The sequence below is a fragment of the Homarus americanus genome, unplaced genomic scaffold (assembly GCF_018991925.1).
Source record: "Homarus americanus isolate GMGI-L3 unplaced genomic scaffold, GMGI_Hamer_2.0 scaffold39155, whole genome shotgun sequence".
Taxonomy (NCBI): Eukaryota; Metazoa; Arthropoda; class Malacostraca; order Decapoda; family Nephropidae; genus Homarus; species Homarus americanus.
Window position 1 is genome coordinate 9,917,628 of NW_024737042.1, and position 14,016 is coordinate 9,931,643.

A 14,016-nucleotide genomic window follows, 5' to 3' on the forward strand; every position below is an offset into this window, starting at 1 on the left:
ATGGTAGAAATAGTTGTTACAAATAGGCCAAGGAGTCGGAGTCGGAGTCGGGGTCGGAAGCATAAAAATTTGAGGAGTCGGAGTCGAAGGTTTTGTCTTCGACTCCACAGCCCTAGATTTACATAGATTAGGTTTGGTAAGTAAGGTTAGGTTAGCTTAGTTTAGGTATATTAGATATTACAGGAGTTGTAATTTCCACCCTACATATTAGATTTACAGTACAGTACAGTATACTGTACTGTGATTTTTATGGGAAAATTTATGACAGCTAAAATAAAACATTATCAACTCACCCTGGTGAAATTTCACTTGCTGCCACCCAAAACATCTTGAAAATTTTATGGTTGAAATCAAGTGTTGAGACAATTTTAAGACATTTTCTTTGAAGTTTTTCTTGCAAATGACCTAACCTGACCTCCTAACCTTGGACTCCCTGGCATATATAAGTCCTTTGTGAAGGAAATATCATAGAAGAAAAGGGTCTTAAAATTGTCTAAACAACTGATTGCAAACATAAAATCCTTAAAATTTTTGGGTGTCAACAAGTGAAACAATGCTGTACCCTCACCATAAACTAGCTAAGAAGTACTCTAAAGATGATTAGTTTAGGTTAGATAAGATAAGACCGTTAGGTTTGGTAAGTTGGGTTATGTCGGTAGTTTCAAGAATTATCGCAGTCATTTACTGAATATTCTTTGTAAAAAAATAAATTTTAAATGAATTATTTATAGGAGATAAGTATTATGGTCAGTAAATATACCGGTATGCATTACTGGCCACTCCGGACACAATGACGGGCTAAAAATAGCCCTATCTCCCCCTCTTACAGCAGCCAATGAGAAGCGTCTTGGTAATTAAATTTTGTTTGTTTATTTTCATTGTTTGTCTAATTTATCATTTTGTATCAAAGAAATATTACTAAAAGTTGTGTAGGTAGTAGGCAGCTACCAAACAGAGAGGTACAGTATTACCGCCTGGGAAGATACAGGTATTGAAAGCATAATGTATTGTCTAATGGTAGACCCTGCTGCCATATGGCATCACGAAAATTGTGACCAAGTCCCAGGTTACTGATCTGACTTTCTGCCTCATTTACACACAATTGCAGAGTTTCAATTGTTTCTCTTACTTTGACAACACAACATACTGTACATACAGTATATTGTTTCTCACTTTTGATCTTTTTTTCATCTGTGGAATTATTATTCCGATAATTATTTGTAAAACCTACGTGGTCTCCCAAGGTAAAGCCTGACGACAGTCTGCGTGGGTGTGTCGCTGAGAACTTCTTATGAAGAGTAATGCAAAAAAACAGTCTGCGTGGGTGTGTCGCTGAGAACTTCTTATGAAGAGTAATGCAAAAAAAATGAAGTCTAAATGAATTATTTATGGGAAATATGTATTATGATCAGTAAAGAAATGCATTATTGGCCAACTCGGACACAAAGGCAAGCGGGAAAATGACCCCTAAAAGTGCGTAATGACAGCGAGCGCTGGATGTAAAAAAAAAAACCACTCCCTATTTTGTCTCGTCACTGGCAAATGGCGGGCGGTGCGTGATGATAGCTGCGTTTATTACCAGGGTATGTCGTTATTTTACGGTATGTTAGACAGGTTTATAATACATTTTTATTATTTCAATATACCGGTAATCTTATAAATTAAAGAAAATACTTGCAGTGTGTTTAATATATTGCAGTATATTATAAATAAATAAATAAACAAATAAATCAGTAAATCCATTTCAAGTACAGTCATGCGTCGCTTAACGTCCTAGATACGTTCTTGGAAACGTGACTTTAACTGACTTGGACTTTGTCCGAACATCACATTGTGAACTTTGTATTTATACTTACGTGTATGTGGAATATTGCAGTGTACAGTACTTGTACTGTACAATATTGACTAAATTCACTAGATAACATTCACAACTAATGAAACACAGAGGTTAAGAAGGCTAATAAAATAACATAATGTCTACAATGCCGATGAGGCAAAACCACGCATACACTGTTATACAGTTTGTAAACTTTTTATTTCGTAAGTAAGGAAATCAAATTAAAAGTACAGTACTGTACTGTACTGAACACTACAATAGCCAAAAAACAAACCAGTAACATAGGCATTTCTTATATCTATCAAAACATATTATGGAAATATAGTTGCTGTACTGTATCATCATACGCCTGGCAGCACAATATATTTTGGTTAAGAACACGTGATGCATGCGTGAGCGTGCCCGCTCTAAGGCCACTTACGTCCGCTACGTCCCGTTGTCTGAATGTTTTTTTTTTATCCCCATTATTTTCTTATTATTTTTATGGGCCACGGACGTATATGCAATCGGACGTTGTTCGGACGGACGTAAAGATACGTATGACTAATGGAAAATTTTTTACTTGACACCAACATTAGTTCCAGTTAAATAACAGACGCTTAAGTGACATCACTAGTGTTTACACTACACCAGTCGGTAACATTTGATGCCATTACTTGAAGTGAATTGGCCTTATTTTAAATAACCAAGGATGTGTAAACAGCACTGGTCAATGGGACGGTTGGTAAAGGACTACTGGGTCAGTAAGCTCCCAATGGTAAGTGTCACATTTGGGGTAGTCTTAGCGAATAGAGCTCAAAACCAACTTTTTAAATGAAAATTTTGGGGGTCATCTTATGCACCCCATCGCCTTGTGGGCCGAGATATACGGTACGCTAGAAGCAGCGGTGTTGTATGAGAACACTGCTGCCACCAGAAGGAGTTAATCAATTTAATTCATCTTTTCCATAGATGTTCTTATGATATAATAAGTATTTTAAAAGAGGCAAAATTTACTAGAACCTAATAAAACCTGACCTAACCAACCAAAGAAACCTGCCTAACATTAATTAACTTCCTAGCTGGGGGACTATGGACCCCCACCATATTAAACAAAAAGTACTCATTTGGATATCTGGTACCAATGAAAGCAGTTTTGTTGAAGTGTCATGGTACAATTTTAAAATTTTGTGGACACGAGAGTACGCTTGGACTGAGTGGGTCAATTGTAAACAAAAAGTGCAGACAACATGCGTAGAAATGTAATTTTAGTGTCAAATGATCAGTTTTTCAGTGTTTTACCCTACAATTTCCCTCGGTAATTATTGATGACTGACCCACTGCCAATTTTCATCGAAAAAGATTTTTAAAATGCTGCAATTGAACTGAGTTTTATAGTGGACACTGCTGTAGTTTTGGCAAATGTGTTAAAAAGTGGTTATCTCTAAACTAAACTTAACCTTAGTTGAAAGGTTATGGCTTTTTGTTGGGAATAGTTTTTTGTACAGGTATTTAGGTATGTTTTATTCAAACCTGACCTTCATTTTATGGGCAAATGAACAAATTAAAAAAAAAGGAAAATGTTTACGAAACTGTTATCATTAGAAGTTGTTTGTTGATTTTCTTTATTTTTGCTATACAGTTCTTATGGTTTTGATGATTGTAAGAATATTAAAAGAAACAGCAACTTCCTATTATAACTTATTTTTTTTTGGCAATTTTTTCATTTACTCTATCCTACGATCTTACATTCCTTGTTAGTGGGCAGGGCATGAATGAAGAGGGAAATTACAGGGTGAACACATGGCGAACACTCCTGTTATGGCATTAAAATTACGCATCTAGGTGCATTTCCAACACCAAAAATCATTTTCTTACCCTAAGACCATTCGTTTCACAATTCCCGTCCCGCCGCCATTGCTCGCTTCCTCTCCAATTGTATAAATTTTGTTTCATTATTACTGATCCTTTCAATAAAATAATTACGCATCTTTTATTAAGATTACAATTACGTAAATACCACTTTATTTTTCTTTAGTTTATTTATTAAATGCATCCTCTATTTTCTTTCTATCAACTATAGTTTATCTCTTCCTTTTTTATTATCAAGCAATAAATGATGTAATTGTGCCATATTTCTACTTTTACACAATCTTTTAGACTGATTGGATTCTCGTCATGGTTTTCTATGCCGTTAACATTCGTCACAATTCTCTATGAACTGTGTGTCCACCCACTTATACGGTTCCCCCGGGTACATGACGTGAATATTACGTGTTCGAGTCTCGTTTACATAATGTTGGCCTGCGGTGGTTGTGATTATTCTTATTGCAATTTATCACGCCTTGTTCTTGAGGATTCTCGTTTGTGAGCTCTTATTTGTGACCATGGTCTTAACGAAAATGTATTTTTTTCGAGTAAATCACATAAATAAAATACCAACCAACTAACAAAACCTAACCTAACATAACACTATTTTTCTCATGAAACTCTGCAATTGACATAAAAATAATCTATCACAATGTCGGCACAGCTCTTTCCACCTGTTCAACCATATTTGGTTATTCTGGTACTGAAAAATCAAATCTCCGCTCCCGACGCATTGTTCATTGGCTAAGACAAAAACTCTTGCCCAATTACAAGTCTCCTATCGCTATAGCCAAAAAGAACCCCCCCCCCCCACACACATGCGCTGTAGACACTTAAGAAGCCAGGAGTACTGCATGATGGGTGGTCAGACCTTCTCTCTGAGACGTAAACAGCAAATGGCGACACTTGTGACTGATCAAATCTAATAGTATTGAAAAATTAATATCTCAGTTATCCTTAATTTCCGGCGGAAATATCATAAAAGAAAAAGGTCTTAGAATTGTCTAAACATTACGAAAAAACATTAATAACAGCGAGAGAAATGCCGGTGCATGATTGGAATTTCACCCCAAAAACCAATACCAGGTTTAATGTAATAGGCGCTCCTACGGGGGCCGACTAATTACCCAAATGTAGCCGCAATGAAGTCAAAAGATGGTCCTACATGAATAAATCGGACTGCCAATCACTTCTCGACTAGTATTTGGTGTCACGAAGTCACAAAAAATTGGTAAACTTAATTTAATCTGAGTTAATAGATAGAGTGCATGTACCTAACCTAACCTAACACAACTCTGATTAAATTAAGTTTACCAATTTTTTGTGACTTTATGACACTAAATAAAAATTGAGAAGTGATTCACAGCCCGATTTACGCTTGTAGGACCATCATTTGACTTTATTGTGACTACATTTGGGTACATTTGGGTAATTACTCACTCCCTCGGTGCAAGCACGCGATCTATTAACTCAGTTTAAATTAAGTTTACCAATTTTTTGTGACTTCGTGACACCAAATACTAGTCGAGAAGTGATTGGCAGTCCGATTTATTCATGTAGGACCATCTTTTGACTTCATTGCGGCTACATTTGGGTACATTTGGGTAATTAGTCGGACCGGCTCCTACGCATTTGTTCACAGACGCCGTAAAATTAATCAGCGTATAAGGTAAGTCGTTTAAGATTTTTTCCTTCGTGACAATAGTAAGGTACAGTGTTCTAGGTTCTTTTGTTTATGATAAGGTTAGGTTAGATTAGGTTGAGTAAGGTTGAGTAAGGTTTAGATTAGAGTTGAGTGAGGTTAGGTTAGGGTTTCCTAGGTTATTTTGCTTAGTGCGATTTGGTTTATATTTTTTGTACACGCTATTAGCATAATATTAAACACATAAATGGAAATAATAATGCATATAACCCACTAGAACTAGACCTAATAAATAAACCAAATCGCACATTTTCTTCGGGTGATAACACTTTCGTAAACCTTGACCTAACCTTTTACTGCACTGTATATACTTGAGTAGCTATGTAAAAAAAAAATGCCGAGGAAAACGTCATCAAATGGACCAATATGAACCACTAATCACGTACCTCATGCCAGCTGCCACACGGACGGACCTACAGACCTCCCCGCCCCACTGTTGCCACTCAAGTGTTTGTTTACATCAAGAGTTCCAGACAGGGTTGCCAACTCGGGTTTTCAAATATCGCTAGGCTGGTACCTAAAAGCAGCTAAATGTCGCTAAATCTTCCATGGAAAGTCGCTAGCTATTATTCCCCCCCTTCAGTAATTTGATGCAAATAATATTTTCATAATGCCGACTATAATGGACGGAGTATAAATAAAATGCATTATGTAAAAATAAAATTTTTCAGATTTTCTGTGAAATGTGGCGCAAGAATATTGCATATTATCCCAGAACACTTTGATCTTTTTAACTTGAGTTCACTACCTGCCTTGCTGTCACTAAAACATACTTTACACACTTCACTTAAGTGTTCTTCCACACGAATAGAACAATGTTCAGCTACAAACATGGCCAGAGTTCCCTCCACTTTTTTTGCTTCACCAAGTTTCATGAATGGTAAAATTGTCTGTCTTTCTGCACTAAACGGCTATTCTGCTTTCTTGTGTTTTTTAGTGTTTTTGTGTTTTTCAATGTCGCACAACTTAGCAGACAAAGCACACTTGCAAAATTTACAAAATCCTTTTTTATTATCTCCTGGCACCTCCAGAAGCCAATTTTGTATGTCATCTCTGAGCCATTCCTTCCTAAATCGCTGCGAATACTGTGGCTTACCCTTTTTCTATTGGGACTATGAAGGGTTCAAATTAATAAACAGCATGCAAACAAGCGGAAACTTTCCTTGATGGTTTTTGGCAAAGCGGGTGAACAGTGTCGGGGCAACTGTATGGAGTCTGTAGTGGAATTCTCCCCTACAAACGCTGTTTGTCGCTGCCTAGCCGACCCCACCAATTCCCCAGTGTATGCCTCGTGGTCTAGGTCAACCAGCGCCGCCATACACCACGGAGCGGGGGTCAACTGCTAAGCCACGCCTACCCCCGCTATTTAAGACCTGACCTCGTGGTGATCTGCCTCTCTTTCTACCTACAGCCGCAGCCAGCAACACCTCCTCCTCCTGCCTGGCGGCTGCTCTGGCGGTCCTCTCTCCCGCTGGCGAGCATGGCGACCCACAAGCTGTCCTTCTCTGAGCGTCCTCACCAACCAGCTCTCTCTACATCACGCTTGTAACCATGCTGCCTTCCCAGCACCAAGCTGCATTGTACATCCAATACAACATGTATATAGAGAGCACATTGTGAGTTTCCTTTCTCCATCCCATCCTGAGTGTGAACCAAACAATCTCATACCCCACAAATGGTGACTCCCGGAGATTCGCACTCACACAGGATGGAGGAGAAACTGATCACGCTCCCAGTCTTCAAGCAACATGGAAGACTGGCTTATCCACGCAGAAGCAGCTCTCATCGGCTCTGCAACTACTGTCTCTACACCACAGGTTAGACACCCTAGAGCAGCACTGTTTCTCCTAGCAGACACCAGCTCCTTTTCCTGCCCCCAAGCACCACGTCCTACCGACCCCAGCACACCCGTCCTGCCTCAGACGCCGACCCCGGCCCAGCAGTAACCCCTGCCGCCCCTGATGCGGCCTCTGTTCCTGAGTGCGGACCCACACACCCCTCTTTTCTCCCTCAGGTACTCCCTGCTAATGTCCTGCACCCTGCTGCTGTCGTGGACCCAGCTGCTGTCACGAGCCCTCATCCGCTTCTGCTGACGCAGCCCCTGCTCCTGACCCAGGCCCACACACCCCAGCAGGCGCATCTGACGACTCTGTACCTGCCGTGAGGGAAGCACAACATTCATCGCCTCCACACACCCTTATTCTCCCTCTCTACTCCCACAGATATTGTGTATCTAGACAGTTGTCCCCAGCGACCGGCTCATCCACGCCATCGCCGTTGTCTCACATGAGGCACGCACCGCCCGTTCTGCCTCACATGTGCTATGCAACCCTGCAGACAACAAGTCTCCTACACAGCCTGGAGGGAAGGGGGAGTATTGTAGTGGAATTCTCCCCTACAAACGCTGTTTGTCGCTGCCTAGCCGACCCCACCAATTCCCCAGTGTATGCCTCGTGGTCTAGGTCAACCAGCGCCGCCATACACCACGGAGCGGGGGTCAACTGCTAAGCCACGCCTACCCCCGCTATTTAAGACCTGACCTCGTGGTGATCTGCCTCTCTTTCTACCTACAGCCGCAGCCAGCAACACCTCCTCCTCCTCCGCCTGCCTGGCGGTCCTCTCTCCCGCTGGCGAGCATGGCGACCCACAAGCTGTCCTTCTCTGAGCGTCCTCACCAACCAGCTCTCTCTACTCAACGCTTGTAACCATGCTGCCTTCCCAGCACCAAGCTGCATTGTACATCCAATACAACATGTATATAGAGAGCACATTGTGAGTTTCCTTTCTCCATCCCATCCTGAGTGTGAACCAAACATCTCATACCCCACAAGTCTATGGGTCACCCATGGTGGAGGCGGATGAGAAGTTTGGAACCACGCAGGCTTGATAGAATTAATTCTATAAGATGTTTTGCTAATATTCTTTAAAATTTAGCGTATTAATGAAATTCATATTGCATATCTGACAAAGAGGTAAGTTACCCAGGTGCTACAAAGGCGAAGGTAATAGACAAATAAATGACGACACGGCAACATTAGCCATGGACGGGCTGACATCAAGTGATCAGGAAATAGACGTGTCCTTCCTTCTGTACCACGACCCGTTCAAATGTATTAAACTTTTCTTATTATTTATTGTCCCTGTAACCCCGTTGCTATATATTATGGCTCGAAATTAGGAAAACTGAGTTTTCATGGACAGTCCAAAAGTATCCAGAAAGTCGCTAGATTTCTGTGGATATCTCTAGATTTGCGACAAGTCGCAAATCGCTCTAAAATGTCGCTAGAAAAAAACCAAAAGCTCTAGATCTAGCTACAAAGTCGCTAAGTTGGCAACTCTGTTCAAGAGTTCCAGACCATAAGAGAACGTGAGGGACCAAACACAGACAACAGTATACTTTATGGAGGTATAATTTGTTAGCCTATTTGTAATGACTAATTTTACACATGCATCGGCATCTACAAGGAAAATTATAAATTTTTTTCGTGCAATGTGTATGATAATACAAGTTGTTTAAGGGAACTGTTGTATTGGATCATACTGTTCCAGTAACGGCCACTTGTGGTAAGCTGGTAATTTGAGAATTGTGATGTGGCAAGAGCGACAACTAGGTAAAACCGTCTTGATGTCCATATCACAGAGGAACTGATTATGCATTATTTACTGTTAGTAAATTTTGAAATTTTCTTAAATAATTTGTTAATTGTAACGCAACTAACTGTGGGTTCTTTTGTTAAATTCTTGATAACTAGAATGATATTTGGGTAACTGTACAATATTTGTCTAATACAATAAGACATAAATCTGACATAATTTTAAACATTATATAATATTCGTTAATATTATTATTCATAAATGTGAATAAGAGCAGAACAAATATAGTGGAGAGCTCTTAGCTCGGCACCGTTAGGGATGATTTTTATTTTATTTTTTATAACGTCAACTGTCATGAAAATTATTGACAGTAATACAGTAAGCGTGCTTCAAGAATCTGCAACAATGAGTTCATGTATACGAAGCGTGTCACTTGTAAAAAAAACAAGTTGTGGTGGAAATGTGAGAAAAGATCCAGTTGCTGAATGGAGGAAAAAATGGCAAGTAAATGACATCTACAACATCGATAATTTTGCTGAGGCGTTGCAGTATGAAATGTGGACCTGTAGCGTCAACTATCCCAGAAGAAAACTGCATCTGATACGGTCAACAATGTCAGCTTGTAGTGGATTCCTCCCCTACAAACGCTTTGTCGCTGAGTAGCCGACCCCGCGAATTTCACCAGCCTGCCCTCGTGTCTAGGTCAGCAACCAGCGCCGCCTTACACGACTGAGGTCAACTATTAAGCCACGCCTACCCCCGCTATATAAGACCTGACCTCGTGGTGACCTACCTCTTTCTAATTACAGCCAGTCTTCAAGTATCACCTCCTCCTCCACTCCTGCCTGGCGGCCCTCGCTCCAGCCGGCGACCATGGCGACACATACCTCGTGGTGACCGCTCTTTCTACCTACAGCCAGTCTTCAAGCAACACTTCCTGCTCCTCCGCTCCTGCCTGGCGGCCATCGCTCCCGCCGGCGACCATGGCGACCCACAAGCTAGTCCTCCTCTGAGCACCCTCACCAACCAGCTCTCTCTATTTAACGCTTGTAACCATGCTGCCTTCCCAGCACCAAGCTGGATTGTACATCCAATACAATATGTATACAGTGAGCACATTGTGAGTTTCCTTTCTCCATCCCATCCTGAGTGTGAACCAATATCTCGAAACCCCACAAGCTTTCCCCCCCGGTAATTTAGACCTAGTTTTAAAGTACCGGCGGGGGGAGGGTTATGTTTTAACTATGTTTCAATATACCCGAGGTAATACACACACACACACACACACACACACATATATATATATATATATATATATATATATATATATATATATATATACAGTGGGATCTGCATTTACGCGGTCAATTGAACCTGTGGAGGCCCGCGTAAAATGAGAAACATGTAAATGAAATAACAGAACATATGGGATTAATTGAAATAGAGACTGGGCGGACCCCCAAACTCCACTTTTTCCGACACAATACGTACGTTGTAGTAAAAATAACATCTTAATTTTATGATGGTATGCATATATAATTAATAATTAAGATAACTATCAATATTTTTTATATTAGGTTTTTTAACACTTAAGTTAGTAGAAAAGTTGGGTCGGCACACGTGGATGGCAGCTGGTTCCGAGGCAGAGGGCAGATTAGTTGCCCTCCGGTGAATCACTTTCACTTTCACTACTCACAGAGGTTTGCAGGGCCTCCCAGACAAACCCCTCAAAGTCCATATCGTCACTTTCACTATCACTGACTTGGGCTGGCTGTGGTTGTGGTGGGTTGCGGGCGAAGAAGTCCTTAATACTACGTTGACGACTAGCATTGATGTTGTCGAGATAGATCTGGATATACGGCTCCATAAATTTCCTCAGATGGTTATTACACTCTTCATACCGATTCTTGTCTGGGTCGTTGTTAAGGATGAGCTTAATTTTCTCCCCCAACTCGATGATTTCCTTCACACAATCATGGCTTGGTCCAGGTGTACTGCGCACCTCATTGTCATAACTAAAAACCCGTTTTAATTCATAATACGCTACATAATATTCAAATCCACCGCGCTTGTAGAATCTCAGGAGAGACGTGTATTTCCCATCTGTTTTACCCTCAGGATCACTCTCAGTAAGTCCCGCCTTCGAACACAGTTGTCACTTCGTTTATTGCACTCTCTACTGGCAAACGCAACCTTGAATTAGTCTGTTTAAATCAACTTTAGTAATTCGCCAGACCTTTGTCAACTGAGGGTCATCTTTGAATGAGTAACAGTTAGTTTGTTTGTGATTATTGTCATTGCGTGAGTAGCGATCACTGGCAACTCAGGGGTATATAAACTCAAGATGGCCAGGGAGCGCGTCCCCCTGACGCTGCCCCGTTTGTCTCTAGGTCGAGGGTGGGCTTAATTGAAACCCACCGGTCGCTCGGAGCCGGTGGATACCCAGCAGTGGTCAATATAGGAGTGATGGCGCTGATTCGGCATGATTAATCGGCTCTACTCTACCTCGTGGGCCGAGGACCCCAAACCCACCTCGGGTCGGAGTGTAACCGACCACAACAGCAGTTGTTAGAGGTGCCAGTGCTATACCCTGGGACAGGCCTTGGAGTTATGGTCCACAGTGTGGTTGTATGTGTTTTTTACCAGTATGTTTTATAAGGAATAAATCAATTAAGACATGTTATGGTTTCACCCTTCTTTACCCTTATCGATCTGGTCAATGGAAAACCTAACCCCAATGCCTAGTCCACTCTGCCCGCTACCTAACGAGCTACATGCTGTCCAGAGGGGGTCTGGTGGCAGCGACCCTTAGAAATTAAGAATAGAGTTAAGTTATCCCCTTAGACTTAGTGACCCCAGAATCTGGCAGTATACAGGTAATTCAATGTTTTTCTCTGGTAGTGGGGGTCCCGCAGAAACCATTGTGAGCTGAATAGTGGGCACAAGAGAGAACTGTATACGCGGACTGAGAACAATGAGACAGGCCCTGCTAGGTCAGCGACTTCTTCCCTCCCGTGGCAGGGCACGTCATATTAAATTAAACCAATCACAGCTAGCGGGGGAGGGAGTTAAGGATGCGTGGCCCAATCACAGTCCGATACGTCATATGACGTCACCGATAACGCAACAGCGACATACTGCGCAACCCTACTCGCGCCGCTTGACGGGATGGCGGGCAGCTTGAATCCAAAATGGCGCGGCGCGTCTGGACCCTCCTGCGACTCGCCTCGTAAATGACCAAATTTACCGCGTAATTAAAGCATTTCAATTCTGGCAAGGCACGGCGTAAATGACCAAACGTGTTAACCAAAACCGCGTAAATCCAGACTCCACTGTGTATATATATATATATATATATATATATATATATATATATATATATATATATATATATATATATGATTAACCGACTTTCGGGATTAACCGTCAATCCCGAACCGTTAAAAAAAAAAAAATACTGGGATTAGCCCACCCGGGCACAGGTCACTGACCCACATCGGGGCCTGGGGGGCGATAATGTAATAATATTAATAATGATAATAATAATAATAATAATAATAATAATAATAATAATAATAATAATAATAATAATAATAATAATAAAAATAATAATATAAACATAAAGAAATGCAAAAATGAAAACAAAATCAAGAGTGAGAAACAATGTACACGTATGTATGTTGTGTTGTCAATAGTAAGAGAAACAATTGAGACCCTGCAATTGTGTGTAAATGAGGCAAAAAGTCAGATCAGCAACCTGGGACTTGGTCACGATTTTTGTGATGATATGTTCTTTGACTTTTCCATTTTTTATGCACGGTTTCTGTGCTGGTTCATATTTATTTATTAAAGTGGTTAATGTTTTAAAGCAAATTCTCTGAAATATGAATGGCAAATGAACAAAAATGAATAGAGGGACTTAATTGAGGTAGGTTAGGGAAAGGTACTTTGAAAATGTATGTTTTATTTCCGTAGACTTTATGTACCATTAACCGACCTTTTGGATTACCGTCGGCCCCTTCCCCCCATATGCGCCACACACACAACCTGTAACCTGTTGAGGATTAAGGAAACAACTTCAAACAAGTACGCCAGTGAGCTCATGTGGTGTGGGTCAGGTGTTAGGTCAGACACGACGAGGATTAACTTGCCGCCGATACAAAGGGAAGGATTAACGTCTCCAGTCGCTGCAAAACCATGCAGTCTCGGGTCATATCAGTTCATGTACAGCCGACCAATCCACCAGTTACAAGCAATTCACTTCAGTTCTGCACAAGTCTCCATCGTGGCAAGACGAGGGGAGGCTAGACGACTTTTAAATTCTCTTGTGTTTTCGATCCAGTTATTTACTTCGTTGGAAGATATAATACTATAAGGTAAGAAATATTAAAGTATTGGTTAAAAAATATTGATGTGACTTTTGCTGCGGTACTGAGATTAAATATTAAGATTTTGTTTCACAGCATTGCGATTTTATACTAAGACACTATCCTCACTGGGGTACAGACAAAAGCCCCCCCCGACAAAAGCCACCCAGACAAAAGCCCCCCAGACGAAAGCCACCCAGACAAAAGCCCCCTACTTTGATCGGGGTCACCCCGACGGGGTGGCTTTTGTCTGACAACAGTAAGGGCTTTCAAAAGTTACGGACATAATTAAATAGTTGAGGGTAAAATATACTGTTCTTCTCTGTGGTTAATTATTGGTTAGGTTAGGGTTAGGTTAAGTTAGGTTAGGGTTGTCAGACAAAAGCCACCCCGATCAAAGTAGGGGGCTTTTGTCTGGGTGGCTTTCGTCGGGGGGCTTATGTCGTTTTTGCTTTTTGTTTAACTGTTACTTATAAAGTTTAAGTATGTTTGGTGTGTATTTAAAGCATATTATATTTGAGTATGTGAAAGTACAGTAATATTATAATGGTACACAAACTATTTAATATATATATATATATATATATATATATATATATATATATATATACATATATATAAGTGAGTCACTGTGCAATATGTATTTTTTGTGGAGCAATACATGTCTA

The 14,016-nt window shown here is 40.8% G+C and overlaps 1 protein-coding gene across 5 annotated transcripts in view; it reads right to left on the bottom strand.

The window, feature by feature from the left end:
- LOC121872690 overlaps positions 1-14,016 on the bottom strand; it is an 88,595-nt gene that overhangs the window by 68,778 nt on the left and 5,801 nt on the right. For 3 of the 5 annotated variants that reach the window (XM_042375686.1, XM_042375683.1, XM_042375678.1), the window contains exon 1: positions 5,774-5,860. The exons of 1 other annotated variant lie outside the window; for it this stretch is intronic. The gene's annotated coding sequence lies outside the window, so the exon portion shown is untranslated. Of the gene's footprint in view, positions 1-5,773; positions 5,861-14,016 lie in introns of those variants that run through there. One more of the 5 variants, XM_042375681.1, reaches the window with a different exon arrangement.